The sequence below is a fragment of the Ursus americanus genome, chromosome 35, assembly GCF_024610735.1.
Source record: "Ursus americanus isolate L20-20 chromosome 35, mUrsAme1.1.p, whole genome shotgun sequence".
NCBI lineage: Eukaryota > Metazoa > Chordata > Mammalia > Carnivora > Ursidae > Ursus > Ursus americanus.
Window position 1 is genome coordinate 23,219,748 of NC_142161.1, and position 27,982 is coordinate 23,247,729.

Sequence of the window (27,982 nt, forward strand, 5' to 3'; positions counted from 1 at the left end):
TATTCCCTAGAAACCCTGTCTTTACAGAGCTCCTCAATTCTCCTTCACTCACTTTCATGTTTCTGTACAACAAAGACCACATCACTGAGATAAAATACACCTACACACACATGCACGCACTTTATTTTCTGTGATGTAAAACTTATGGAAGAGTATTTGAGGCAGATTTTTAGGAAATCCAAAAGTCTCAGAAAAAAATATTCACGAATCTGAAAATGTAAATTTTTAAATTGTTTCAGCCACTTAATATGAGTTGATTTGGTAATTTCATATATCTATTTGCCTTGGATCTTCATAACTTTGGCCTGAAGCAGCATGCATAGGCTAAACCATTTTGCAGTTGCAGAACAGCCAAATAGACTATGATATATGTGTTATGTTTTTCCAGAAACACGTTTATGTAGATGTCTTCTTCCCCCACTGACACCACAGTCTGGTGTATGTTAATGTCCTTTAATCTCTTAAAACCAAAATGTTTTTAAAAACCTCAACTGTTTATATTTGGAAAAACTGCTGCATTGTGCAGTAACTTGAGTATGTCTCATAAAAATTTTATCTCTAGTGCTAGCTATGTCTATAAGATGTTATGGTGGCACTGAAATCATAATTGTTCAATTGATATCATAATTGCTCTGAAGGACCATTACAATGTAAATATGCAAGTGCTCCTGACAAGCTACACTGTTAAATGAAACTGCCAAAAACAAGCTAAGTGTAACAGTGCAGATATAACAAGATTGCTGAAGAACTGGTATTAGAGAGAGATCCTTCCTTCCTTAGCTAAATGGGTAGAGACTGAGGAAGCAACTTGTTTGTATTTTAGTTTTAAGAGTTAAGGTACCCATCACCGGCCTATCCCACTGAAGCCCTCAGTTTGTTTCCCAGAGTCCACAGTCTCTCATGGTTCATTCCCCCTTCTGTTTACCCCCTCTTTCTTCTTCCCTTTCTTCTCCTACCGATCTTCCTACTTCTTATGTTCCATAAATGAGTGAAACCATATGATAATTGTCTTTCTCTGCTTGACTTATTTCACTTAGCGTAATCTCCTCCAGTCCCGTCCATGTTGCTGCAAATGTTGGGCAATCGTTCTTTCTGATGGCTGAGTAATATTCCATTGTATATATGGACCACATCTTCTTAATCCAGTATTCTGTTGAAGGGCATCTTGGCTCCTTCCACAATTTAGCTATTGTGGACAATGCTGCTATGAACATTGGGGTGCATATGGCCCTTCTCTTCACTATGTCTGTATCTTTGGGGTAAATACCCAGTAGTGCAATTGCTGGATCATAGGGTAGCTCAATTTTTAACTTTTTAAGGGACCTCCACACTGGGTATTAAGAAGGGCACATATTGCATGGTGCACTGGGTGTTATATGCAAATAATGAATCATGGAACATTGCACCAAAAATGGGATGTACTGTATGTTGACTAATATAACAAAATAAAAATTATAAAAAAAAAAGAATTAAGGTAAAACCCCAAACCTGGAAAAGGCCTAAATAGTAATTTAGCTTATCTCTTTTGTTTTTGAGAAGAGAAGAAGAGACAAAGAGAAGATAAGGATTTATTTTGAGGTTTTATAGCTAATGGCACAATCAGAACTAGAGTTTAAGGCCTGATTTCTATTCAGGATTTCTTTCACTACATAGTTACCATTCAGTGACAATGTAACTCCAGGCAAATATACCTGTTTTAAATATGTGTTGTCTCTCCATTTTGGGGAAGGTGGTGTTCCCTGTCCCATTATGAGATCTTGATTGCTATCTGTGCTATTCTTAAGATGAGCTGTAGTGTTAACGAACTCAAAAGAGCAGAACATTCTTTGCATATAAGTAGGAAGAATTGGGGGGGAAAGAAGGAAATGCTTTCTGAAACAGGAGGGTAGTTATGTGATTGTCTAGTAGCATGCTCTTTCTGCCCATTGCAAGGTAGAGAACAAGAAGGGTCAAGGCAGAGGATTGGTGAGAATAACAGCAGCCTACTAGCCTGGACACTTGACTAATTGTGGGAATTTGGGGGTCGCCTGCTTGATGGTCCTAGATCAGCTTTGCTCTGAAAGAGCTAAATAGTTTGAAATGTTAGATTTCATTTTATAGAGTGTTATACATATAAGTTAAGCATTTCATCTGGAAACGCAGTGTTCTCATTTAGGCTTCATGGCTTACACGTCCTTTGCATAAAATTAAGGATGAGAAAGCAATTCCAGGAGAAGGAACAACATCTTAATTTAATGATTTTTAATTAGTGATTTAAATTAATGATTCTTTAGAGATAGATGCTTAACAACCATTAACAATCATTGTAAAAGTTACAGTTATCCCTACTTTGTAGGAGAAAGCTAGTGGGCCTTGAAGGGGTAAAATCCAGGAGAGTGACTTGGTTGAAAAGCACAGATGGCTTTATTTGCAAAGTGACACTTGAGCTAAACTCAAGTTGAAGAAGGAGTAGGAAGTAACAAGGCATAGAATAGAGGAAGAACTTTCTAGTGAAGGACAAAGACTTCAAGATTAGAAAGAATATGGCATGTTTAAGAAACTGAGAAAACATAATAGCTGGAAAGCAGAGAACAGAATGAGAGTGGCCAGAAAAGAGACTCATGAGGAGGGTGATCAGAAGATGCTTCATAATTTAATAGTCAACAAACTATAAAAGTATATATATTTGATACAGGTTGATTTTTTAAAGAATTAAATGATTCAGGATGACATTCTAAATGAAAAGTTTTACACTTTCGAGTATTTTTACTGGAGAGAGAGAGAATTTCAAGGAAGAACATTTACTCTGTGAATTGATGACAGGTTCAATACATTAGTTAATTAGTTGCTCTTTTTTTATAAGTGACTATATTTTAAATTCAAGAAAGATCAATTATTCTATTTAGAAGTAAATGTAACACACACCTAAGTTATAAATGGAATACGTTAAATAATGAAATAGATTGATTTTAGTCACCACCATCATTTTTCCAAGCAGAGAGATTCTTTTCTTTTCTAATAATTCATTATGATTGAATTAACTTTGTTTTTTCATTCAGCACCTTCCTTCCTCTTGGTTGATTATATTCTGAAAGATTGTAATTTTTGAGTTTGAAAATAATTAGAAAAGTTATTTAACACTTAATTGGTTGATTCATTCCTTGAACTTCGTGCTAGTTTGCCATTAGTTTTTTTTTTTTTTAAGATTTTATTTATTTATTTGACAGAGATAGAGACAGCCAGGGAGAGAGGGAACACAAGCAGGGGGAGTGGGAGAGGAAAAAGCAGGCTCATAGCGGAAGAGCCTGATGTGGGGCTCAATCCCACAATGCCGGGATCATGCCCTGAGCCGAAGGCAGACGCTTAACCGCTGTGCCACCCAGGCGCCCCTTGCCATTACTTTTGACTGAAGGAGATGTGCTAGCTCTAGCTACTGGAGTACTGACAGAGAATGTGTTTATTTACTTGGAAATCAAGCAAGCATAAGAATAAACTGTGACCAAAACTGTTAATTCCTTGTTGAAAAATTAGCCAGTCTGGCTATATTGTAAGTACATGCCATTACAAATGCATTTGTTTGCACACTTAATAATATCAAATAAAAATTCCTGTACTGATTGGCCTTAACCAGTGACAATATGGTTACCTTTACATGGGTCTGATTGAGAATCTTTTTTCAGTGATGATAGTGATGTCCCACACACCAGTGTAGGAACAAGTGGAATATTTCCTATTTTTATACTTCCTGTAGTAGTTTATTATTCAGGAGTATGTATGCTCCAACCTTTTCTGGGATGGCATCACACCTCAAACAGGAATGGAGGTGCAGATGGACTTTGTATCAAACATTGATCAAAGGCCAGATGTTTTTCTGGGTGTTAGGCACAGTTGGAAGCTTACCAAGATAGCCATGATATTTATGTTCATGGGACTTCGAGTCTAGATGGAGAGATCTACATTTCAAACTAGTTATTTAACATACAGTTATGTTATATATATCTCATATGCAAGCTTATGAGAGCATATAATAAGGGAGCTAGCCTTGTTTTGAGTGGTCCTGAGGAGATGAGGGCACCCAGGAAAACTTTCTTCTGAGTAAATGACATTTAAGCAGAAAGCTGAAGGTAATTACAAATGAAGTTTGGGCTGAGTGAGAGGAAGAGCCGTCAAGAAAAGCCTTGAGGTGTGTATAGAGGGAGCTGGCATCAATTCAATAATCTAAAAAAAACATTGTAATTTTTATTTTATTTATTTTATTTTAAAAGTATAGTTGACATATAATATTATAGTAGTTTCAGGTATACAATAGTGATTCAACAATGATACACATTACAAAATGCTCACAACTATAAGTGTAGTTACCATCTGTTACTGTACAGATTAAAGTTATTATGAACTTATTGACTATGTTCCCTCTGTTGCGCTTTTTATCCTTCTGACTTATTTATTTTATAAATGCAAGTTTGTACCTCTAAATCCCTTTCATCTATTTCACCTATCCCCCACCCCTCCTCTATGGCAACCACTAGTTTGTTCTCTGTATTTTTGAGTCTGTTTCTCTTTTGTTATTGTTGTTTGTTCATTTGGTTTGTTTTTTAGATTCCACATATAAGTGAAATTATATGATATTTTTCTTTCTCTGTCTCATTTATTTCACTTTGCATAATGCCCTATGGTCCATCCACGTTGTTGCAAATGGCAAGATTTCATTCTTTTTTATGGTTGGGTAATAGTCCATTGTGTTTACATACCACATCTTCTTTCTTTATTCAACTGTCAATGGACACTTGGGTTGCTTCCATATCTTGGCTTATTGTAAATAATGCTGCAATAAATGTGGGGGTGCACATATCTTTTATGTTTTCATTTTCTTTGGGGATAATTATTGATAATAATTAATAATAATTACTAGCAGAGAGCCATGAAAATAATACAAAATAATTACTAGAGAGCCATCAAAAGTGAAATATTACCCACTCTACTACTCTACCTGAAGAGATTCTTTCTGCTGTGTTAAATTTGTTAATACGATTTTTAAGATTTTAAGATGGACCCTTCTTACTCAAAGATTGAGAAAAATAACTAAGAAATCGTTGTTTTTTACTGCCTTTTTTTCTTTTTTGCCAAACATTAAAGATCATGAGCATTTGCTTGTTTCCAAAGAATTTTGAGCTTTTGCACAAGAGTGAAATGTAAAAAGCTTTCCAGGAAAAGATGAAAATAGAAGTAATCACACATATGGGAGTGGGGATTATCTACTTTTTTTTTTTTTTAAACTAAAGCCAGTGAAGACATCACAATATGTTAACTAGGATTTTAAAAGGGTGCCACTTTTAGGTATAGATTCCTGTTAGCCTACAGACTTAAGTTTGACAGAAGGAAAATGGGCAGGTTAAATACTTTATTTCAATATTCAATGGAAGCCCTTTGTTGGCTAGCCATTTACTCAGGCATCTGTTGAATCTTCATGTTGGCAGTCTCATTGGGCTTTGGTCTTAGCCCAGCTTTGACTAATTAGGTAAGTTAAACCATTAAGTTACACGGTTAGTTAACCATTTAAATGTCACCATCAAGTTAATGGACGTGTGCTGACATATGCCTTCCTGAGGCAGAAAAAAGTTCAAGATGACTACATATGAAATGACAGTGACAGCTTCCTCAAAAGTGGTGTTAGGTCTGTTTGGTTATGGAAGCAGGCAGCAATTTGGATTGTCAATCCCTTTAAACATGATGCCTATTCTAATTTCCACCTCTGATGAAATTTTGTTTCTTATGAGTAGTCTGCACACTCAAAGTTATGTCTCACCAGTGATAGGAAAGGAAGACAAATTCATTCTACTGACAACCATCTCATGCAGCACTGTCCAATAGAAAAATAGTGTGAACAACAGATAAAATTTAAAATTTTCTGGCAGCCACATTACAAAAGTAAGAAGAAATCTGATAAACTAATTTTAATAGGATATTTTATTTGACCTAATACATCCAAACTATTATAATTTCAACATATAATCAACATAAAATTATTAGTGAGATAGTATACATTCTTTTTTTATATTAAGACTTCAAAATCCAATGTGTATTTTACACTTACAGAACATTTCAATTCTGAGTAGCCATATATCAAGTGTTTAATAGCCACATGTACTAGTTTTCACTATTGAGACAATAATTTTATGATTGTTTCTTCTTGTGTAAAATTTGCTTTCATATGACTAAAATTGCCCTTTCTGTTTTGTTTTCTATGTATTATCTATCATTAATTTTTTCTTGTCTATTGATAATTTTAGACACTCATACATATCAAATAACCTATCAATTTATTTTTCTTTCTCCCTGAAGAGATCCCCCCACCGTCCCCCCAGTCTTGTGTCTTGCTGCTAGAGTCTGAACTAGTTGTTCCCTGGGCTTTGGTGCATAGCTGAAATTCAGTGCTTCTCTTTGTCATTCTTTGTTCTGGATCCATGATATCTTGCATGCCACACTTGTCTTTTTCTTGGTTCACTCCCTTGTTTTGTTGGCACTTATCCTTTAGTAACTTCTTACCGAAAATGGCAAAAGCATGGAAGATAATGTTTTCATTTATATTTTAATTTGCACAAGTTATATTATGAAGAAAAACTGGTGATTTTATGGGTTCAGTTCATGTGCTTTGTATGTGAAATGGCAGCAATCGCTTATTGAATGCCTACTTTCTCTCAGGAGGTTATAAGGACAATACAAGTCTGTAATTTGTGTATTGTTTATTGTGCTAGCCTCATGGTAGAGGATAAACTGTGGGTTTTAGAAATTGTGGCAGAGGATAGGCTGCGGCCAAAACTCAAGTGAGAGAGTGTAAGGCAGTAAGGTTGAAGGGAGGGTTCTGGATGGTGTTATAAAGGCGGTAGACCCTAAATGGGTTTGTGACAAATTGACCCATAGGCAAGTAAGGGAATGTGCCCATGTACATGAGCAGTACTTGAATGTATACCTGTGTCTGTGCAACATGCACAGTCCTTCCCTATCCCTCTTTATATAAGAGGGATAAATACTGTAATCTACGTCAAGGGGCAGTTAGGAGGATTAAGTGAGATAGTATATGTAATGCACTTAGATGGGTGCCTGGCATGTAGTAAGCCCAAAATAAACTTAGTTATCAAATTGAGTTACATCTTGAACCCTGAAGTGCTTGGGGATGGGCTGGGGAGAAAGGTCCCTGCAAAAGATCTTGGAGTCCCTAGTATCTGCTCAGGTGCTTGCTCAGGCACAATGCGAGTCTGGTAGGATGGGCCACAGAGAAGAGAGGTATCCCTGTTGTAGCCTAGAGTCAGGACGGTATCTTAACAGTGATTAGATGAGAGGATAGTTATACTGTTAATGCTTTTCCTGTGGAAAATGTAGTTAAGAGCCTCCTTAGAACATTTTAAGAAGTAAAAAAAAAAATTAGACTGTGCTTGCTAACTTCACAGACTTACATTCAGTAAGTCAGGGAATGTACATCTTTGTTCAGGATTAACGTATGGAGACATCTCTCATCCTTATTTTCAGTCTTTAGGATTGAAAGATAAAGTGTTAGTCCCTCAAGGAGCCATGATTTCTTGAACTGAGGCAAAATGAGGAGAGGTAAGATTTGTTGACCACTGCATCTTGTCCCTGTTCAATCTCTCATCTTTCTTACTTTCTTTTTCAAAAACCTTAAAATATTTTAAAACAAACAAATCATGACACACTATTTGTATCTTCTCTTTCTTTCTTGTCCCTCCTTTTTCTTCCTCTCTCAAGCGTTCCTCTTCTTGCTCCTTTCACCCAGACTTCCTTCTTAGATCTGTATATTTTCTTTCCATCTTAATCTGTGTCCTTTTTTCTCTGAATCTTGCCCATCTTTTCTTTGTATTGAGGAGAGAAAAGGGAAAGGTAAGTTTGGGCCACAAGCAGGGAGAGAGAAGAGAGGAAAATGTAGCAAAAGGTTATAGGTGTGCTTAAAGACATAAGCAATGAACATATCTGACTTCATTCTTTGCATCCTCAAGTCCTCATTTGGGTGGGAGTTCCCCAGGCATAAAAATCTTTAATCTTCTATTTGAGTGATGTAGGTATTATTATTCACTATTTCCAAATGGAATGTATATTCTGATTCTCCCTCGCCCCACCCACCCCCTCTCTCTCAGTAAGAGAAGGAGATAGAGGGAAAAAAAGAGAAGGGACATAAAATTACCCAAAGAGCCACTTCCTTTTTTTCTTTATTTTGTAATTTAATATCTATTTTTTATTTTGCTGATTGATTATTGTTGTGCTCCCAGAGGCCAGTTGTGGTCCATCGCAGGGCCAGTTGCCTTTTATGCTGACTTGCTCTTTCTGATCAGCAGGAGTTTTGTTGTGTTGCCTCCTGACTGTCCAGGCCCTGTGCTGCCACACTCCGTCCAGCTTGGCACTGAGCTTGGCCCTCATCTTGGCACTGAGGCTCTATGTCATCTTGCTGTGACCGAATGCCTGCTGCCCTCTGGAACTGCAGGTTCCCATCTCTCTTCATTGAACCTTCTTGTGATAAGATCCCTTTTAGGTTCTGCTGACAATATGAGACAAGTCCATGGAGTGTGCATACTGGCGTGGTATCATAGAAGGCTAAAACCAAAGGTAACTTGGCTTTCTTTCCCCTGCTTCTTGCTCTGTATTTGAGCAGTGGCCTCCAGAGGGCCTTAAGCTCCCCCAACTATCTCAGGAGAAGAGTAGTTCAAAACAACTTTCCATGATTTGGCCTGTAGTCCAGTCACACAGGTGGCTCCCTGAGCATCAGCTTTCTCCTACCACTGTCATCCTTCGTATTTGCTTCCTGCTTCTTCTACCAGGAATGCCTTTCTTGGCTTAGTTTAAGTGTCAGTACCCAACCCACATGTCTTTCCTGACACTGTATCAGATGTGATTTCTGTTGCAAAGAACCATATACATTCCTTTGTCAAAGGTCTTTGCACGATTTCTTTTATACACTGAACTGTGTACTTAACATACTTTAAGCAATTTAAGGGAGGCCCCACATTCTATTCATTTTGAATTATCAGCACTTTGTATGTTGCTTGGTACATTGTAGGTAATCAACACAATCTCATCACATTGCATGAACATGTTATCTATGATGGAAAGACTAATAGGAGAAGTTATGAAGCAAGTGTTACAGGTTCTGAGAGGAGGCAAAGAGCTACACGTGGACCATGTAGTAATATCCACAAATGGTATTCAAGGCAGCTGCTTCTAGGGTCTATTCCTAAGGCCAGATAATTTTTCTTTGAAGGCATTATTTTGTACATGTCTCCAAATAGATAACCGGAGAGGTTATTTTTTATATGAGTAGAAAAAGAAGCAATGCAGTAGGTTTTCTATGAATAAGCACTTCAATCTTCTGTTTCTAATTTTTAAAATTTCATCCTTAAAATATCAATTTTGAATTAGGTGGTTTTGGCTTCCATTTTTATGGGCTAATGTATTTTATCAAAATTTCAATCTTCACTTTCTGTCATTTTCTCTCATTATTTTAGCTTGCTTGCAGAGTTGTGGGTGAAGGTCCATGTAGAGAGGTCATCTGTTCTATCCCCTTGCCCCAGGTAGGACAGCTGTGTCAGCAAGAGAGTTGGCTAGAATCTTGTAGAGGGACACAATGAAAGCTTGGCAAGCTGTTTGTCAGTCTGTGTTTTGAAGCAAATGGCTAGTTTAGAAATCCTGATAGTAAAAGTCAGTACAAACTCCTTATTGCTTTACCTCAATTATGCACTGCACAGAATTGATTTCAAACCTGGTGACCTCAATTGGTACAAGTAGAAGTATATAGTCATTTCTTGTGCACATCCTAAAATGTGCACACAGTTATATGACTATTCCTCTGTGAAATATTATACTTTCTCCTGTTCTTTCAAGTAGGAAAGGAAAACAGGAATAAATCTATGGATTCTCTCTCTCTACCATATATTATATAGATTTTTGAGACATATAATTGATTAAAAGAGATACTAATCAGATAAGTATTATTTTGAGAAATAAGTAAACCAAAAAAGGAAAAATGACTTATACCAAATAGCATGTTAATGAAAATTATGATCTGAAATATCCATTTACCCATTTCTAATTTTCATCTTATCTGTAGTGTGAACTTGGAAAAGATTCACCTTTACAAAGTTAAACTGTTTGCTTTTTGCATTTTTAAAACAGATTTATCAAACACACAAGTTAGTAACATTTCTGTTAATTGCCTCTGAACATACTGAAAAACTGCTGTGTGTGTAAAATTGTTACATAAGTAGGATTGAAGCCCTGCAGAGCAGATCGTGAATTTTGCAATTGCATTTTTAGAGCCAACTCAGTCTAGCCTATAACTATTTTTTTGGCTTGAATTCATATAATGGATAATGGGTGCTTTCTATGAGGTAAGCAGATTGAAATGAATATTGAAGTTTGTATTTCTTTGCTTGAGAAGGCTGACTTTTTTAAGTTAGGCCCAAACCACAGCAGTCTTTATGGACAAAAATAATCTAACATTCGCAAAAAATGTATTTCAAGCCTATCATCATAATAACAATGGAATGGAGGTTGAGAACTGCTCCCTGAAGAAGTGGTTTTTAGAGTTTTGACATGAATTTCTCTCATATAGAAAAGTAGCATAATTGCTTTTCCATCTTCTTTCCCTCCTCTGGCCTATCTTCTACTTTTCATTTCCCTTCCTCCTATGAAATTCAACAATTGTAAGAAAAAAAGTAAAGAATGAAATTAAATTCTATTTTTCTTATTTTACATTAGTTTAATATCTAAGTAACTATATATAGTATATGAATTCCAGTGTATGTACTATTTTGTATTCCATAATATCTAATGGTATGGTCTGTATCTGTATAAATATACTTTCAACATATTGACATATTTGAAATATTTTTTAGAACAGTTTTAGGTTCGCAGCAAACTGAGCAGAAGGTATAGAGAGTGCTCATATACCCCTTTCTTCTACACATTTACCACCTCCTTCACCAATAACCCACACCAGCATGGTACATATTTGTTACAGCTGATGAGCCAAATCGACACGTTGTTAATACCCAAAGCCCATAGTTTACATTAGGATTCACTGTTGGTGTTGCACATTCTATAAGTTTTGACAAATGTTTTATGAAATGTATTCATCATTGTAGTATCATATACAATAGTTTTACTCCCTAAATGTCCCCTATGCTCCACCTATTCATTCTTCCAAATGTTTATTTTTAATAACTCTATAGTTTTGTGTGTAAGTTTTAGCCATATCCCTATTCTTGGGCAGATGGATCACTTTTGAGATTTTTAAATTATAAATAGCACTTATTGGAGAAATTGACTTTTTCTTTGCTTTTGGATCATATCTTTAAGGTACACTGTACAATGAAGAATTGAGTTAGAGTATATTAGAAAGTCTATAGTGCTTGTTTCCTTCATCCAGTAAGCATTTTCTGAACCCCATCTGTATCCAGATACTAAGGTTATAATAATAACAAATAAACAAATAAATAAAGTACAATTCCTGCTTTCAATTTTGAATATATGTAATGAGGGTGAAACAGTAGATACATTAACTAGAAAATACAAACATAATACAAAATGCTAAGTGTCATAACTAAGATAGTAGAAGTGCTTTTTGGTTCCCAATGACTTGTGATAGCAGAGTATAAGAAAGTGAAAATAAAAGAAGTTGAAGAAAGAGAGAAGAACTTTTCAAGTAGGTCCTGAAGGATAAATATGATTTTCTAGGCAGAGAAATGGGAAAAGGGTTTTCCAGGATAAGGGAATCATATGTGCAAAGCAAAGACCCAGTAGCACCAGCTACATTTGGGGAATCATAATATAATAGTTGAGTCTTCAGTGTTTGTACGGGTTGGGCGGATAATGAAAATTATGGAAATTGTGGGGAATGAGACTGCATTCTTAGGCTGACCTAGACTGTGAGATGTCCTGTGTCCCTAAAGGAGCTTAAGCTTTATCCTTTGGATAACAGACTGTCAGCAGAATTTAACAGAACATCCCCTGATAATCCAGGGGTTAACAGGCAGTGGTGTAAGTGATAAGCAGCAAATATTATATAGCCCTGTGGTTCTCAAACTTTTGTGTGATTCTGCATCATACTTGGAGAGCTAATAAAGGCTAGGGAAGATCAGACTTGTAGAAGCAGGATGGGGCTTAGACCTCTGGATTTTTGTCAACTTTTCCAAGTGTTTCTGATAAACGCCAGCGTTTGAGAACCACTGATAACACATACAACAGCCATCGTGGCTCACTTTCAGTGGCATGTGTAGAAACATCCTTTCACATGAAAATTATAATAAGAATTTAAATATTTAATAAAGTCTTTAAAATACCACCACAGTAGAATGCCCTTTATAATTTTTTGAATGCTGCTCTCCGCATCTCTTTTACTATGAGCATAGATTTTGGAGTCATGCAGACCTGAATTTAGGATTCAAGGCACCTGTACTACTCACTACTGGAATGATCACAGGCAAATGATGGCTTGATTAATTTATTGTCTGTGAAACACAGAAATGATAATAATGCATGCCTAACAAGGACTTTTGTGAGATATGAAAATGTCTAGCATAATGACTGGTGAGGAGTAGGCTCTTAATTAGTAGTAAGTTGTTAAAAGAATGGGATCTGCAAAGTGCTTGGGCTGGAATACAAGTTCTACCCCTTCCTGGCTATGTGATCTTGGGAAAGCTTTTTAATCATTTCTGTGCCTCAGTTTCCTGTTATTAGAAGTGGGTACAATTAATCCTATTATTGGACACAATAATAGTATCTATTTTGTAGAGTTTATAAAGCGCTTAGAATAACAGCACATACATGGTAAAAACTAACGTGACAGGTTTTTCTTTATAAATATAAATAATGAGTCTCAATCTTTTGGATTGAGGAATTGTTATTATTTAATTTTTTTCTCAATTACTTTTATTTTTTTTCTTTACTGATCAAAGTCTAATGTTAACTTTTTTACCTTCTTCTCAGACCATATATGTACTTTAGAATGTGTTGACTTTATTTACCTCCCCTTTACCTTTGTGCTGTTATTGCATTTTAACTTCTATTTGTATTTTAACCGCATTAAACATAATTGTTGCTTTCCAATAAATATTTATTTATATTTACCCATGTATTTATATATTTCATTCTCCTTCATTCTCTTTTTCATCTCTTTCCTTTCATCTGGGATAATTTTTCTTCTGCTTGAAGAACACTCTTTAGTATGTCTTTTAGTATGTATTTTCTGGGAAGAATTCTCTCAGTTTTTGCCTTTCTGAAAACGGCTTCTTTTACCTTCATTTCTAAATATTATTTTCACTAGGTGGAGCATTTTAAAGTGGCAACTATTTTCTTTTCTTTCTTTTTAAAATTAATTAGTTAATTCAATTTTTAAAAGTTTTTATCTTAATTCCAGTTAACACAGTGTTATATTAGTTTCAGGTGTACAATGTAGTGATTCAACACTTCCATGCATCACCTGGTGCTCATCATGACAAGTGCACTCCTGAATCCCCATCATCTATTTAACCCAACCCCCACTTTCCTCCCTTCTGGTTATCATCAGTTTGTTCTCTAGAGTTAGAGTTTGTTTATTGATTTCTCTCTCTCTTTTTTCCCTTTGCTCATTTTTAAAAAGTTTTTATTTAAATTCCAGTTAGTTAACATATAGTGTAATATTAGTTTCAGTAGTAGAATTTAGTGATTCATCACTTACAAATAATACCCAATGCTCGTCACAAGTGCCCTCCTTAATACCCATCACCCATTTAATCCATCCCCCACCCACCTCCTCTCCAGCAACCCTTACTTTGTTCTCTATAGTTAAGTCTGTTTTATGGTTTGCCTCTCTCTCTCTTTTTTTTCCTCCATGTTCCTCTGTTTTGTTTCTTAAATTCCACATATAAGTGAAATCATAGGGTATTTGTCTTTCTCTGACTGAATTACTTCACTTAGCATTATACTCTCTAGCTCTATCCATGTTGTTGCAAATGGCAAGATTTCATTCTTTTTTATGGCTTAATAATATTCCATTATATATATACCACCTCTTCTTTATCCCTTCACCAATTGATGGACACTTGGGCTGCTTCCATATCTTGGATATTATAAATAATGCTACTATAAACATAGGGATGCATGCATTTCTTTGAATTAGTGTTTCTGTGTTCTTTGGGTAAATACCCAGTAGTGCAATTGCTGGATTGTAGATAGTTTATTTTTAACTTTTTGAGGAACCTCCATTCTGTTTTCCACAGCGGCTGTACTTGTTTTCATTCCCACCAACAATCTATTAGTGTTCCTTTTCCTCCATATCCTAGCCAACACCCGTTGTTTCTTGATATTGATTTCAGCCATTCTAATAGGTGTAATGGCTCAGTATAGTTTTGTTTTGCATTTGCCTGATGGTAAGTGATGATGAATATCTTTTCACGTGTCTGTTGGTGATTTGGATGTCTTCTTTGGAGAAATGCCTGTTCATGTCTTCTGCCCATTTTTTCATTGATTATTCATTTTTTTGGTGTTAAGTTTTGTAAGTTCTTTATATATTTTGGATACTAACTCTTTATTGGATGTGTTATTTGCAGATATCTTCTCCCACTTAGTAGGCTGTCTTTTAGTTTTCTTGATTGTTTCCTTTGCTGTACCGAAGCTTTTTATTTTGATGTAGTCCCAACAGTTTATTTTTGCTTTTGTTTCCCTTTCCTCAGGGGACCTATCTAGAAAAAATTTGCCACAGCCAATGTCAGAGGCCTTACTGCTTGTGCTCTCTTCTAGGATTTTTATGATTTCAGGTCTCACATTTAGATCTTTAATCCATTTTGAGTTTATTTTTGTGTATGATGTAAGAAAGTGGTCCAGTTTCATTCTTTGCATGTTGCTGTCCAGTTTTCCCAGCACCATTTGTTGAAGAGACTATCCTTTTTCCATTGGATATTCTTTCCTGCTTTGTCAAAGATTAGTTGGCCATATACTTGTGGGTCCATTTCTGGGTATTCTATTCTATTCCATTGATCTTTGTGTCTTTTTTTGTGCCAGCACCATACTGTTTTGATTACTACAGCTGTGTAATATAACTTGAAGTCTGGAATTGTCATGTCTCCAGCTTTGCTTTCTTTTTCAAGGTTGCTTTGGTTATTTGGGGTCTTTTGTACAAATTTTATAATTATTTGTTCTAGTTCTGTGAAAAATGCTGTTGATATTTTGATAGGGATTGCATTAAAGGTGTAGATTGCTTTGGATAGTATAGACATTTTAATAATATTTTTTCTTCCAGTCCATGAGCATGGACTTTTTCCATTTCTTTGTGGCAACTATTTTCTTTTAATACTTTGAAGGTGTCTTCTCTTGTCTTCTGACTTTTCTGTTTTTGTTAGTTTGTTTATTTTTTGTTTTTTTCTGTTGAGCAGTTAGCATAAAGGCATTTGAAATTAATCTGCTTCATTACTATTGCTGCTCTTTAGACTTTTCCTTTTGTGTTTTGCTGTTATTTTAGTATGATGCATCTAGGTGTGAATTTCTTTCATTTTTTTTCTGATTGTGCTTATATGGATTTTTATATCTATGAATTGATTTATTTTAACAGTTTTAAAATATTTTTAGTCATTGTCTTTTCAAGTATTGATTCTACTTCATTTGCTTTGTCCTTTCTCATGGTCTTAGAATTAGTTGTAACGCATATTATAACTTGTCACAATGTCTCTCTTACCCTCTCTTCCATATTTTTCATGTTTTTCCTCTGTGCCTAATTATGGATATTCTGGCATATCTTCCATTAAAAAAATTCTCACTTCACCAGTGTCTAATCTGTTTTTAAAGCCACCTAGAAAGTTCTTTTACTTTTTTAAACATCTAAACTTTTTAAAAGATTATTTATTTATTTATTTATTTATTTATTTATTTATTTATTTATTTATTTGACAGAGAAAGAGAGCACAAGCAGGGGGAGCTGCAGGCAGAGGGAGAAGGAGAAGCAGGCCCCCTACAGAGCTGGGAGCCTGATGTGGGGCTTGATCCCAGGACCCTGAGATCATGACCTGAGCTGAAGGCAGATGCTTAACCGACTGAGCCACCCAGGCACCCCTCCAGAAAGTTCTTAATTTCAGTTGTACCTTTTAGTGTTAAAATTTCTATTTGAGGGGTGCCTGGGTGGCTTGTCGTTAGGCGTCTGCCTTTGGCTCAGGGTGTGATCCCGGCGTTATGGGATTGAGCCCCATATCAGGCTCCTCCGCGGGGAGCCTGCTTCTTTCTCTCCCACTCCCCCTGTTTGTGTTCCCTCTCTCACTGGCTGTCTCTCTCTCTGTCGAATAAATAAACAAAATCTTTAAAAAAAATTCTATTTGATTTTCTTTCAAAGTTATGCCATTTTTTATGGTTCCTAGTTCTTTGCTTAGATTTTGAATCTAATCTTTTATTTCTTTAATGAGCATAATTATTTCAAAATCTATACCTGAAAATTTTATTATTTGTAGTTTTAGTGGTTCTATTTTTATGGTGTGTTGATTCTACTTATTTTTATCCATGCTGTCTTGATCTTCTCATTTATAGTTTATTTTTTGTTGTTTGCTAGACATTATATTGACAAACTTGTTGGTAAGAAAATGTAAGGACTATGATAATATTTTCCTTCAAAGAAGACTCCATTTCTGGATTGGATGGTCCACAATTATTTTTCTTGGGTCCATGCAAATGACTGAAAGTTTGCAGTCTGTGCAAGGATTATGCTACTTCTGATTCATTCTGATCCATTTGGAGTTCCCAAGTGAACTTGTGAGGGGCTTTATTAGAGCTCCAATCCTTCATGGATTTTGGCTTCCAACATGAGGCTTTCATAGTACTGCTTAACATCTCATCTATCACTCTGGAATTGGCAAATACCCTCAGGAGTCAAGCAACCACGAATGATAGGTTTACTTTTATGGATATTTCTGTCATAGATCTTGGCTTTGTAATTCTTCACTATAATATTAATTCTGTCATGCATTCAAGTAGATAATTTTAATATAGTATATATTTTGCAAGCTTTTCTCATTGGCCTAAGTGGGAGAGTTTATCTGATTTACCTATCATTGCTGGCTGTGGAAGTCCAATTTTCCTTTCCTTTCCTTTCTTTTTTGTGAAACATTTTTAATAAGAGAACAATTCATAAAATAGTGTGGAAGATAAGTTAGAGGAGAGGAGGGAGGTATAGTTCCCACAAAATTGGTTCCAAAGAGGATGTGCCAGTTGACACTTCCGCTAGTGTTATATGAGAGTTCTGGTTGTTCCTTTAGTATAAATATAATTTTAGCTTTGTCCACCTGGCAAGGAATTCTTGGGAAATCTATTTGTAAGACAATGAATTATATCTTCATTATAAGAGCTGTACAGCTGATGTGTGGATGGGAGGGGATGTGTCCTTGTGGGATGGGTAAGTAGCTTCCCTTCTTTTTCTTTCTTTCCTCCCTCCCTCCTCCTCCTCCTCCTCCTCCCCCTCCTCCTCCTCTTCTTCTTCTTCTTCTTCTTCTTCTTCTTCTTCTTCTTCTTCTTCTTCTTCTTCTTCTTTTCTTTCTTTCTTTCTTTCTTTCTTTCTTTCTTTCTTTCTTTCTTTCTTTCTTTCTTTCTTTCTTTCTTTCTTTCTTTCTTTCTTCTCTCTCTTTCTCCTTCCTTCCTTCCTGGATATTCCCTGTTTACTGTAGTAGCTATGAGGATACTGCTCACTTTTCTGGTACCAATGCTCAATCCAAATGTATCTTCAGTTAGAAATCCCTCTGCAGAATTTATTTAGAACATTATCTTGGGGACAAATAGAATTAGCTGCAAATATTCTGCTGTTCAATAATTACCTGGTAGAATGGCCATGGGCTTTTCCTTTTCTAAGCCCCACACACCCGTGTCTCTGATCTTTGCACCATTTCTGTGGTCTACTGGGAAAACTTTCTTGTTTAGAAGGTTCTTCCTGTCACTTGTGTGTGGTTGTAGATTTCTGGTAATGTTGGATTTCCCCATTAATTTATTCTCATGTGTTATATATTTTCCAGGAATTTCTTATTGCTTCTGCTGGCATTTTCCTTATTTTTTCAGTGTTTTAAAAATGAAATATTTGTTAATATTATTTCATTTTGAGGGAAAGGTAAAGTTTGTGGACTTCATCAGCCATCTTGATCAGAAATCACATAAATTTCCAATATTATTATCACTGATATATTTTGAAATAACTTATTTTTATAACTTCTGTCATTTATACTGTCACCAAGCAAATAATATACTCCTCCAAGAAGATCTAAAAAGAATAATTACTTGGATTTACATTTCCAATCCCCTTTCTTTTCTTCATTGTTTTATCTTAGTAGTCTGAAATCCATCTGCAATTCAATGTTTAGCTCTCATATTAGCAAGGCTGTGTCATCTAATAAAATAATGTTTATCTTTGCTTTCTTCATTGTCAAATCTGTTTATCTTTTAGAAGTATTTTTTATCTTTTAACTTCCATGGTTCCTTGTTTTGATCATTATATCTATAAAACTTTTGTTAACAAATTGTTTCAGGTTTTGAAATATTCTTTTTTTTTTGGTTCGAAGGGAAAATTGTCTTGCTTTTTACTCTTTTTTGTTATCAACTCTGTCTCTTTTAAATATTTGTAAATTTTTCTTTAAGCTTTTTTTTTTTTTAATCTATAATCTTAGGTCAAAGGAAAAAATTCATTCTTATTGTCCCTAATTGAAATACTATGGATTAGTTTCTTTTTGGTATATTGTTAAGAGTCTTAGCACTGGCAATCAGGTATTCAGGGTGGGCTAGCAAGAGCTTGGATTCAACAAAATCAGTCATTTACAGGCATCACATTAGACACTGGAAGACAGTGGTAAATACGAAGACAGTACCTGTCTTTATAAAGCCTACTAATGGAGAAGGGAGAAAATCACGTAAGTGGTAATAATTAAGAGTGATGAGCTTTATGACAAGGCAATTACTAGGATTTACCAGAATATACAGTAGCATTTCCTATCTTAATCTAGAGGGGAAAAAGTTTCCTAGGGACATTATGATATCCCTACCAGGACTGTGATTTAGACATCAGCAGTACTGTCTGAAACTAATACATTAATTATAGATTGAATCTTCTGTTTGTGTTTTCTATTTCATCATATACTTTCATAACTCTTATTTGTATATTTTAGTTCTGTGCTTCTTAAACTGATATAACCACCATAGAGATATCAGGACACAGGACACACATGCCTTGTTTTCCCAGAGTATTTTGTTGCAGAATACAAAATTTATATGAATTTATTTTAAAAGAAAGAATGTGATTTCAGAGAGAGTTCTTCCTTGTGAAGGGCTTGGGGAATACATTCCCTGTCCTCTGTCATTATTTTAGAATAAAAATCTGAGAAGCACCAATTTGATTATTTTGTATTTCCTTACTACCAGTTGTCTTCTTATTTATTTTTTCATATGATTTATTCCACTCTACTTAAATCTGGTCGTTCCCTTAATTTCATATGAATTGTCCTTTCCTCATTTGTAAGTATTTCAGATTAAATGTTCAATTGTAATGACTCCCTCCCCTCAAGTCAGTTGTGTCATGTTTAAGGTGGAGGCTGCTGACGCGAACTCTTAAGTTGTCTTATTGCTCTCAGTCTGATTTTGGCCTTGTTAAGGATGAAGTATGGTGACTAAGGTAGTGTGGTGAGAATTGGTTATTACAGGATCCTAATGACTTGTTTTTCTAGCAACTATATGGTAAGTACCAAGTTCTGTTCAGTTATTTCACATTTCAACTTTGCATTGTGTCCTTGGAGTCAAGACTGGTTCCTTCTTTGATATTAAGTTTTTCATCTCTGTTTCTCTCTTGAGATAGCCTGGGAACATTGCTCAGGTCTGGTTTTCTAAGTCCATTTGCCTTCATGAGAGCCATAGGAGGCTTCCATCACAGACTGGAGGACTAACCCACTTTTTTTTTTTTTTTAATTTTTAAATTAAGCTAACCTAGGTTTTTTATTGGGAAGTTGGGTCAAGACCTTAAAAACCTTGAGACTCAGAGATAACTTGTGCTCTTGTTGTAATGATCAGGGGAAATTCTGATGTTGAGAAGACTAGGCAAATCATATAAACAGAAGGCTTTAGAAAGAAACTTAGAGAAGCGCTTAGGTTCAACATCCCTTTGCTAGAGGTGAAGATAATTTGAGGCTCAGCAAGTGTGAGAGACTTGCTCAAAGATGAGGGACTTATTCAAGGAAACTAAGTTGATGACAGACTTAAAATTAGGCTTTTAATCTTAGGATGATTTTTGTACATCTACAGTTGCACTTCTGCCCAAAGTCTCAGTGGCAAGCATGTCAGAACACTCTGGTAATTGCTTTCAGTAGCGCCACAGTATTCAGCCACTAAAACTGGATTCTACTTCTCGGCTTCTCCCTATACCTTTCTCTCATGTTCCCTGGAGTTTCTGCAGATAGTTAAAAACAAATTTTAAACTTAAACTGAGACAGGTAAACAGAAAGGAAAAAGATGAGCACCTCTGAATGCTTTAATCTATTCGTATCCTTAGATGTTCTTTTCAATATTGTTAATAGGCAAGGTAAATTTTTATAATCAAGTTTTTAATATTATTTAGGTTTTTTTAAACTCAGAATCATAAAATATATATATATTCATGATTCATTTCATTCTACTCTACTGTAATTTGAGGGTTTAAAATTTTTCTTTTATAAATGGTGACTATGAATGATTTTATAGAAGTTATTCTCTTAAACTTCTTTCTAGGCTTAAAAAAATAAAACAAAAAGACTGATGTCACTAAGAATCTTCAATCTTTTGGTATGACTTACTTTATTTGGAAATAACTCTTCATTAAAGTTAGTATTTCAATGTTAGAGTAGGTAGTTTTATTTTACAAGAATTTATTGTCTAGTTGGCCAATGAGTTATAAAATAACCCTAGAAATATTCATAATTCTTGTTCTTAAATCTCTAGTTGGTATTTTCTTCAAAATAATATTAATTTAAATTTTATTAAAAAAATCAACTAATCAAGAGTGTTTATTTACTAATGAGAATTAAACACAAATTTAATCTGACATTTTTTATTCAGCTCCATCACTCACAACCTTGGAGTATGTGGGGGTATAGAAAAGAAATGTAAGGCATATTATCAGTTCTCAATTTTTAAAAAATGATACACATATATTTAAACATGAACACAATAACATTTTCTGGCTTTCTCATTCATTGAGTAGTAGACTATATAATTTCCAGTCATTTTGGATTTCATACAGTTTCTTTAATATGCTGTATTTATTATAATACCACTGCATGCCTTTCCTTGTAATATTCTCTCTGTCTAGAATATCATTCCTCCCTTATTCTCCTGATTGACCTGCTTGTTAGCTTACTTATCTATAAAGATTCAATTGAAGAGTCACTCCCTCTGTGGCAGTTCTCCCCAGTAACTCCTTCCCTTAATGTACTATTAAATATAGTCCTTTTCTTTGTGCTCCTTCAGTACTGTGTACAGGTACCTTTTCTTAGAGCTAGAGAGCACTTGATTGCTCTAAAAATCAGCAGCAACAACAAAACAAGAGCTTTATGTCTGTGATCATTTATGGTCTCCATTATGTATTAGGTAATTTCCTATGTAGGAAAAAACATCTGCTTGTCACAATCCATAGGGAAAAAATATAACAGATCATTGAAAAACTGCTCCAGAATCAAAGTCTTGGAGGATAATGTGTTTGTTGCACTTTAAAAAAGTTTCAGTCTCCTTTTTCTTTTTTGACTGTGAACACCTTGAGAGAAGAGCATGTGTCTCTTTTAATTTTGTATTTTCCCTACTTAAAAATGTGTTTTAGCGTGCCTGGGTGACTCAGTTGGTTAGTTGGGCTCAGGTCCTGATCCTGGAGACCTGCATGGTCTCCCTGATCAGCAGGTAATCTGCTTCTCCCCCTGACCCCCCCCCCTTGTGCTTTCTCTCTCTCAAATAAATAAATACAGTCTTTAAAAAAAAATGTTTTGCCCATTGAGGGACACAATTGCTATTTGTTGAATGAACGGATGAAAAGCCAGAGATCATGGCAAATAATGTACATTCTTTCTCCTTGCTCGGTGTGTTGCATATTTTCCATTTGCCCCTCTGGATCCATTATCTGCTCTTACTACTCTGCTGCCCTGGGGCCTGACTTTTAAGGCTTCTGTTAATGGGCTCCGGTGTCTCTAGATCTCAGCTGAGTTTAGCCCATGGGGATTCCTAGAAGGAGATTGGAGGGAGAGTGTTTATTTCCCAGGCTCTCTTCTTGTGAGTTCACTTTGAATTAGTTATGTGCCTTTCTGAAGATATCTGTGACTCACAATAGGGTTTCTCTACAGGACCCTTTGCTCCTTGATTTTAGTAACTCCTCCTTTCCCTTTTCCCTTTGGACAACTCTTCTAATTACTATACTATCTCTTGTGGTCCTTCTGCACCCCATTTATACCTTTGCAATTAATCTCTTCGTTAACAAATATTCTTGAATTACCATAATTTGAGAGTTCCATTTGTTTCCTGTTGGGACTCTAACTGGTAAACTTAACAACCATTCTTCTGCTTTTCCCTTGGATGAAAATTCCTCTTTTCCTTTCAAGAACACCCTCTCTCCATGTGTAGTTCATGGGGCTGATCCCACCCATTGCTCCAGGGATTGGAGTAGCTGTCTCTCTAGCTTGAGTTATTGGTTTATGTATGGGCTCAGTGCCAGAAGCATTTCTTCTCTTGCTATTTTTTCTAGCACTACCGGGAAGGAGGCAGTCTTTTCTGAAATTATGGTAAACTGGGATTATCTGGGAGCCGTCTTTGTCTTCATGTGGAGAGTCTTTATAAAAATGAAGCCAATATATATATGGTGTTATTTACATTCACAAACTATGGTTGTGTATTAGCAACTGGGAGAAAGAGAATGACTATATTTGGAGGATGTGTTGTATTAATTTATGACCAAAGCATCTAGAGAACAGAGGTCATTTTGTTTCTGTATATGTCTGCATACCTATTAGCTTGTGGTTGTCAAGATTTAAATATTAATGATTCTAATTCTAGGTGATTATAAGAAATTTATCTGCATGATATTAAGAAGCTTATCTGTCTAAAATTTTTTCAAAACGTTGTAGTATGGATGTTTTCTACCTTTTTTCTTATGTATTTTGGGTTTCAGTAAATGTCTTATTTTCCTACCTGAAAAATATTTGTAAGTTTAGTCTTTTTATTCCTCCATAGACCAATATTTTCCAAATAAAGATTACTGGGTTTAGCTTTAGTTTGAAGGAATCTATCAAATTGATTTCACTTGTGATCTAAGTTTTATTTTCACTTAAATCTCTAGGGCAGGAAACATACCATTGCACTAACTCTTCTCCTAGTGAGAATTCTGAATGAAGCTGAGAGCAAATTGCCAAAGGCAAATAGAAGATATTCTTGAAAAATGCCTTGTTTCTGACTGCATCTCAAAATAATTCAAACATGATAATTTCCTCAAGCAGGATTTTTAAGGTGAACAATGTATCTAAGAGACATATTTCCTAAGACTTCAGCCAGTTAGGCAGGTCTTAGAATTCAACAGTCATGGTTGCATTTTTATTCAAATAAGTCTGAACATTCAAACCATGCTTCTTTTCCTGAAGGAGATGGAAATGAAAACAACAACAAAAACAATGTGGTTTTTTTTTTTTTTTGGATGCTTTCCATTACCCTGTTTTCCAGTAAAAACAATGTGTTCATTTTTAAGATGAAAGGAGATGAAGGATGCTTCTTTATCCATTTAAAAGCTAATAAAAGAGTTACAAATCTCTATATATGTGTCAAGTTTTTTTTTTTTCAGGAATTGAAATTCTTTCAAATAACACAGTTGAGATTTTTTTCCTAAAAGTTTATTCTTTGGACCTCAATTGTCAGTTTTTCTAAAAGGAAAATACTGCAGAAACAATATATTTCAGTCCAGGCTAAAGAATCACATACCTTCTGATTTGGTGGTTATAATCCAGAATCACCTACTATTGAGTCTGTATCTTGATTGTTTAGCTCTTCTTCTGAGTCTCAGAGGTACTTCTGTAGCCTCCGTTCAAAACTCCCACCCTCTTGTTTAGTACGTTTTTTCCTACCCCACCCCCCGCACTAGCCTGAGCTGATTTTGCAACAAAAATATTTTAATCATATATTCTAAGTGGTTGCACTATCTCTTTATGATAAGAGGCAATAGAAGGTGGCTACCCCCAGGAAAAGCACAAATCTTATAAAAATTTTACTCCAAAAGTATTAATAACTCTTTCAAAAGAGATTAAAACAAATTTTAGTAAAAAAATCAAGTGACTGCTATCAACAGTTGTTACGCCCACTTTCACATATAATATTTCATTTGACTCTGTATTAGTTTACTAGGGCTACTTAACAAATTACTTCAAACTAGGTGACTTTAAATAACAAAAGTTTATACTTTAACAGTTCTGGAGGCCAAAATTCCAAAATCAAGGTGTTGGCAAGGTTGGCTCCATCTGAAGTCTTGGAGGGAGAATCTACTCTATGCCTCTTTCCTAGCTTCTGGTGACTGCTGGCAATTCTTTGCACTTCTTGGCTAGTAGCTGCGTAACTTCATTCTCTTCTTTAGTTTTCACATGATCTTTTTGTGTCTTTTTGTTTTTTCCATCTGTTGCTTATAAAGACACTTGTCATTGGATTCAGGGCCCACTCTAAATCCAGGGTAATCTCCCATTTTGAGATTCTTAATTAAATCTGCAAAGACACTACTTTAAAATAAGGTCACATTAAGAGGTACTGGGTGTTAGGACATATCTTTTTGGACTTGTTATTCAACCCATTAGATCCTTCAGTAGTCTGTGGGATGGGTGACAATGTTATCCCCTTTTCATACATGAGTAAGCAGAGGCTGAAATCACATAGCCAGCACCGTGGAAAAGCAGGACACCAACCAAAACCTCATCTAAGACCAGTGCTCTTTCTTCTATGTCACAGCCTGTCTTGACATACTATCTTTGCTTACATAATCATTTCATCTTTTAAATAGAAAATAATACATATTTTAACATTGTTCATAGGTTTGACAAAGTTGTATATTTATCAGCATCCTGTTTATTTTCCTTGATATAAAATGATTATTGTTAACCAGCTATTCCTAACAAAATTCTTCAGCTTTTCAGAAAGCAAAGGAAATTAAGAGAGAAACCAAATATATTTTTTCTCATCATCCTCAGCCATTATTTTTTTACTCATGATTTTAATCTTTTGTTTATATTGGTCTGCTTCTGCTTACTCTCATCTCACTTCCAGATCCCTGGGGTTCAGCGAGTGATGGGCACTCTTGAAGAAGCCCAGAGAAGGCATGCTGGCTCTGTCTACAATCCCCTTTTCTTGGCACTCTGTGTAAATAATTAAGGATGCACCTGTCCCATTACAGACATGGGAATAAGGCCATGATGCATGTTTGAGTTTTGTTTTTTAAAAGCATCTATTTTGTAGACTGGTCCTGTTGAGACCAGACCACAGAGAGCACAAGGTAACATGTGAATAAACTTGCTTCAGGGTATGACGCATGGCAGTAATTTGCCTGAGTGACCTAAGGAGCCTTGCCTATCATCCCATGTTTTTCTATGATTTGGAATATTCTACAATCTCACAAAACTTAAATATCCAATTCATTTTGAGTCATTTATAGAAATCCAGTATATACAGGAAGGATGGAATAATTGTTTGGTTTTCTAAACCAATTCTTGATTTTAAAAAATGGTTTACATTCCTATATCACTGAATGCTTGCCTTATATTAATCTTGCTTAAAAGGGGTTACAAAGTAAATAATATGCAGGTGAAAAGACTAATCTAAAAATTTGAGCATTAGAATTTTTTTTCCCAAAATAAATGCCTACTTACGTACACATTCTACTTTCACAAAAATAATTCTTCCTTGAAGTCAGTTCCACATTTTCCAAGAAGTTCTGAATTCCAGGTTTTGATGTCCTTCTCTTCTCGAATTTGATTAGCAGTTAGTTTGTACTATGCAATTTAATTTTTTTATTGTTTAGCATGTACATTATAGTTTTGAGTGCTTATCTCATATCTTATCACCAGACTATCCAGAAACTGGTACTTGCCCTGGTGCCTACAAGTAATAGCCAACATGGCAGATATTAAGCTATGACTGATACAAGTACAAACTATGATTATTTTAAGCCCAGAGCTGATAGCACTGTATTTCCTACTATATTACATAATACTTAGCATTATCGCAGGTTTGATATGTACCTGCGATATGTATAGGTTTGCTATGTACCTGGAACAGTATCTGTACTGTTCCAAATGCCTTCTATATATTCACATCAGTTTGTGGAAGTTTTGAGGACTGAATGGTTTGTTGGGAAATTACAGCAGCATTGTCATTGTTTCAAGGAATATAATTTTCATCAAAGTTTTGGTTGATAGCACTTTCTGGAGGACATTATTGCTATTATGTAAAGTCAGGACCAACCTGACTTTCATCTTCAGTTTCTTCTTCCTCTCTGTCCCTTTTCAATGTTTTCAAGAATTCACATTTTTTAAAAAAGATTTTATTTATTTATTTGACAGAGATAGAGACAGCCAGCGAGAGAGGGAACACAAGCAAGGGGAGTGGGAGAGAAAGAAGCAGGCTCACAGCAGAGGAGCCTGATGTGGGGCTCGATCCCACAACGCCGGGATCATGCCCTGAGCCGAAGGCAGACGCTTAACTGCTGTGCCACCCAGGCGCCCCAAGAATTCACATTTTTTATCAGTGCTCATTCAAATCAGTTTGGATAGATGAGGCTGTTGATTAATTTTGTCAACAAGTGAATGAGAATTTGAGTGATTATACTCTTTTATTAAAATTTTTTCACTAACATTCTTGGCAGCTGATTCAAAATTATTAAAATTGCCAATATTGTAGGTGGACTTATGAGTGAAAGAAGTCCCAGCTTTAGTTTCTTTAGTTTGGCTTTTCCATGGTGAGCTTTTGTAGGAAGAGCAGCACATTTAGGGACTAAGACTTTATACCACTTGAACCAGCCTTGTTCTTAACTGGCTATAACTAAAAATTTTCTACTCCTATATCCAGATATCTGCCAGTCTTTTATTATTATTTATTATTATTTTAAAGATTTATTTATTTATTTGAGAGAGAGAGGGGGGAGCCTCTGTGAGTAGGGGGAGGAAAGAGGGAGAGAACCTTCAGGCAGACTTCCCACTGAGCATGGAGCCTGACACGGGGCTCAGTCCCATGACCCATGAGATCATGACCTGAGCTGAAACCAAGAGTCAGTTGTTTAACTGACTGAGCCACTCAGGACCCCTCTGCCAGTCTTTTATATCATCTTCCTCAACGATTAGAATTCTTAGTACTCTAGATATCGGTTTTAGAGGCTATTCTAAAAAAGAAGCTTCGAGAGTTTTTGGGTTTAGTATTTGTGTGTTTGGGCATGTAGGCCCTATATACCTAGAGCTAAAGATGTTCAATTTAGTTATCTCTCATATTCAAGAGTTAAGAATATATGATCTTCAGCTTCAACCTGTTTGTATTCTCACTTGTCTCCCCTTGGCACCCCCCCATTCCTACCCTTGGTTTCATTGTCAGGGACATTATTTTTGTGGAGTCGGGTTTTTCTGTTTTGTTTTTTGGTTTTTGTTTTTTTGTGTTTGGTCTAGAACAGAAATTACTTCTATAAGGAAGGGAACTTCTACCATAGTATCTGTCATGGACTGAATGTTTGTGTTCTCCACAAATTCATATGTTAAAGTTCTAACCCCCAATGTGATGGTATTTGGAGATAGCGGCTTTTGGGAGGTAATCAGATTTAGCTGAGGTCTTAAGAGTTGGGTCCTTATGATGGGACTAGTGCCCTTTGAAGAAGAGACTAGAGAACTTGCTCTCTCTCTCTCCAACATATCAGGACACAACATAAAGTTGGCCATCTGTAAGGTAAGAAGAGAGCTCTTACCAGGAACCTGACCATACTGGTATCTTGATC

The 27,982-nt window shown here is 35.5% G+C and overlaps 1 long non-coding RNA gene and 1 pseudogene across 1 annotated transcript in view; one reads left to right on the plus strand and one right to left on the minus strand.

Annotated features, from left to right (window-relative positions):
* LOC148107131 (uncharacterized) overlaps positions 1-27,982 on the plus strand; it is a 431,471-nt gene that overhangs the window by 140,202 nt on the left and 263,287 nt on the right. The gene's annotated exons all lie outside the window — the stretch shown is intronic.
* On the minus strand, positions 8,318-27,967 carry LOC123794088 (vasculin-like; annotated as a pseudogene).